This window comes from Mesitornis unicolor, unplaced genomic scaffold, assembly GCF_000695765.1.
Source record: "Mesitornis unicolor isolate BGI_N332 unplaced genomic scaffold, ASM69576v1 scaffold22994, whole genome shotgun sequence".
Classification (NCBI taxonomy): Eukaryota; Metazoa; Chordata; class Aves; order Mesitornithiformes; family Mesitornithidae; genus Mesitornis; species Mesitornis unicolor.
In genome coordinates this window covers 113,451-116,907 of record NW_010182395.1, presented here as the reverse complement: position 1 = coordinate 116,907, position 3,457 = coordinate 113,451, and positions in this window count along the sequence as shown.

Below are 3,457 nucleotides of genomic sequence, written 5' to 3'. Positions count from 1 at the left end.
ATATATGTATGCGCACATATATGTGTATACTGCTAGAGGTACCGTATTTATTTAAGTGAAAAAAATCCTAGTATTAATTCATTTTGATGAATTAATAGTGAGGAATGTACACCGTTCAGAAAATTCAAAACGTGGGATGTGGGGGAAGATGGGACAGAAGCTGGTGGGCTCTGCAGAGAAAACGTGTAGTGGAGTATGTGTGTGGGGAATTGCTAGCTTGGAAAAAAGTATTAATGTAGTCTCTGCAAAATAAGCAAAAAAGCTTTCAAGTCAAGGCAAAGTAAAGACAGAAAATGCTGCAATATTGTATTATTTTCTTCCCTTGTAGGCCCTTACATGATTCATTACATTGATGTCTCTCGTTAGCAGAGAAAAATAAGAGATGATTATTCTCCCATCCCCCTCACAAACAAAGGTCATTTAAAATGTCTTCCCTCTGAATAAAACTCAGAATGAATCAAACAGTTATTCCTTAAAACATATCCAGAAATCCCTTTGGAATCCCCAAATCAGAATACCCAGCAAAAAAAGACTGTTTGTTATTGTTACAGTGTGGATGGATCTTGCTCTGTGGTGCCAGGATCTGCTTGGCCAATCCTCATTTATACTTTCTGTGTTCTGCTTAAGAGGGTCTTGAAGATTAAAAAGCGTACTGAGTGATTGACATTTCTCCAAAAGAAGTAAAGGCGCAAGTAAGGATAGGATATAGTCATTAGAAAAATGGCTTAGCTTTATTCCTGCCCCCAACTTTCCTATTGTGTGTACTTTAACGATGGAGAGAGCCTCTGCTCATGCTCGAGGGGTTTATGCTCCAAGAAGCAGTAACCAGACATTGTCTTTACGCTGAGGTCCCTTGTCAGGCAAGCTTGAAGCTCTCCGGGCAGCATCCCTTCAGTCAGCTCAAAACTCTGCTGATTCCTGACACCCAGCCTCCACGAAAAGGGAGCACAATTCTTTTGTGCCCATTATCTGTAAACCACAAGTTATGCCTCAACATTGCCAGGGTTGTTTGGTTCAGCTGATTTCTGTTTTGCGTGGTGTAGCTTTGGGAGCGTCCCTGACGTGGCTGAGGTCCTGCTGGTCCTTTCTGGTTACTTTTAAAGACAAGAACAATCCATGGCACTGAATATTCATTATTACCCATCTACAGGGTTGAAAAAGTAAAAGAAGGAATAAAATATGTATGTGTGAACATATAGCAATCGTAAAATAAACTTGGACACAGATGATATGGGTTTTATGGGCTGTATTTAGATACCCTGCCTTCAATGTCAGTCCTTTTTTAGCCAAAACTATTCAGTGGGCTAAAGTACTCGCAGCCACCACTAAACTTTATCTCTAAGACCTTGGAGGCATTTGTGTCATCCAACTGTGCTCCTTCATCTCTGTGTACCCTGTTGTCTGCAAAGGCTTGTTTTGTTATTCTAAGTGAGAAAAGGAAAACTTTCTGTATAATTTAAGAAGTAAGAAGACTGCAGATTAGAAGACGAGCCAGGAAGGGAGTTACAGCAGGGCAAATGTGATTCATTTTGTTTTGTTTGGGAGGGGGGGCGGAATTGAACTACCTATGTTAATGAAGCAGTTTCACCCATGTTTACTCAAACTGTTGAAATCCAGGAAAGTTAAATTTGGCATTAAACTTTAATAGAGATCTAAATTTGGAGCTACTCATGTTCTTACGGTTAAGCAAGCACTTAATTGTTTTGCCAGATGGGGTTCCAGTAAGTGTACTGCTGCCACTGATTTGTTGAATTGTTAGTTGGGGTGTTTTTGTAGGGAGCAGAGTTCAGCATCCACTGGTTTGTACGAGTAGTTTCCACCCACTAATCTGTTAAATCTAGTGAAGAGAAGAATTTTGCTCCCTTTTAATGTATGCCCAGTCGTATTTGGCTAACTTGCTGTTTTGCTGGGGCAAAGACAAGGTGTATATATCACACAATAGCATTTTCTTTAATAAATCAAAATGTTTTTTCATTTACCTTAAGCCATGTATATGCTACAGGCGAGAAGCTGCTGCATGTTTAATGTGAATAACAGAGCTGTTATATCAAGTCCATTCCCAGTGTGCTTCCTCTGACACCAGTGACTTCAGTGGATTTATTCCAGGGATGAATTGGGCTATTCCTATTCTGTGTAGGTAAATCTTCAGGCAGTGCTAATTAAAAGAATGTCAACTGATTTTACCATTCCATTATGCTGGACTTTGTAAAGGTTATTTATATCATTCTGCATCAGGCCCCAGTGAGAGAATATTTCTGGTGGCAGTTCATCTATTAAAATAGCTGCAAGAAAATGTAAGCACTGGAACTAAAAATAAAACTTTGTTTCTCAACAAAGCAAGTGACATCCACATGCATATTTTCAAGTTTTAGCATCTTAACTTTTACTGAATAGAAATGGCATTGCTTTTGTTACGCTTTAAGCACTACCATGTTACTGATGGAGTGACTACTGTTTAGTGAAAGGCAGATGTAAATGTACCAGTATCTGCAAAGACTTCTCAGCAAAGGTGCTCGTTGTTTCCTATGCTTTGATTCTCTGCTGGCTTTAAAGCAAGTGACACAGAAAAAGTTCTGTTTACTGTTGAATATAGATTTTCTGTGTGAGCTGACTGTGACCCTTCCCTAAGCTTATTAATAGATGACCTTACATTCACATGTTTGTGCTTACTCTGTATTTGTTCAAGCACATTCTATAAACCATTACAGCAAGCTTTTATATTATAAAGCACATATGACTAAGACCTCTGTTAAATTAAAACTTGACCGTATCTTTGAATGCTCAGTTCACTTTCTTTTGTTTCTATTCAAGCATAAATCACAGTGGGTGTCCTCTCAGTTACGATGCTCCCTTTTCTAATTAGGCATTGTGAAATGCTGGAGATAGATCTCAGTAACTGGCCATCATGCAGCATTGCAAAATATTCTTCAGAATGGACAATGTCTTTCAGAGCAAATTCTGTAAACATCTGGATATATCACAGGCTGTCAGGTCTCAGTGGCTGTGTTCAGATTTTTTTGACAGTGGAGGAAAAAGAAAACCCACTTAAGACAGCCACATAATCCTCAACTGGTAAAAATGGTTTGTTTTCCAGTCTTACACCACAAATCAGTGCTTTTTGTACTAGCATCATATATCCATATAGCTTCTAAAAAGCAAGTAAAACGTTGAAAAAGATCAATGCTACATTGGTTTGCTAGTGCCAGAACTTTTCAGCTTGTTGTTTGATGGGGTTGTTTTGTGAATGGAAAAAAAAGGGTTCACATAAAAGAGACTCTAATCTGCTTTTATCTGCTGTAGTTCTGATTTTATATTTGTTGTCTTACTCCTGAAGTCAGAACAGTTTTTAGAGTAGTTTCGGGTGTGCTGCCTGCCTGCAGACCCTGCGGGATTGAGTGCAAGGACACACTGGGAGCCCTTTCTTTCCTTCAGCCAGGTCTCCTGACGAGGGGACGCG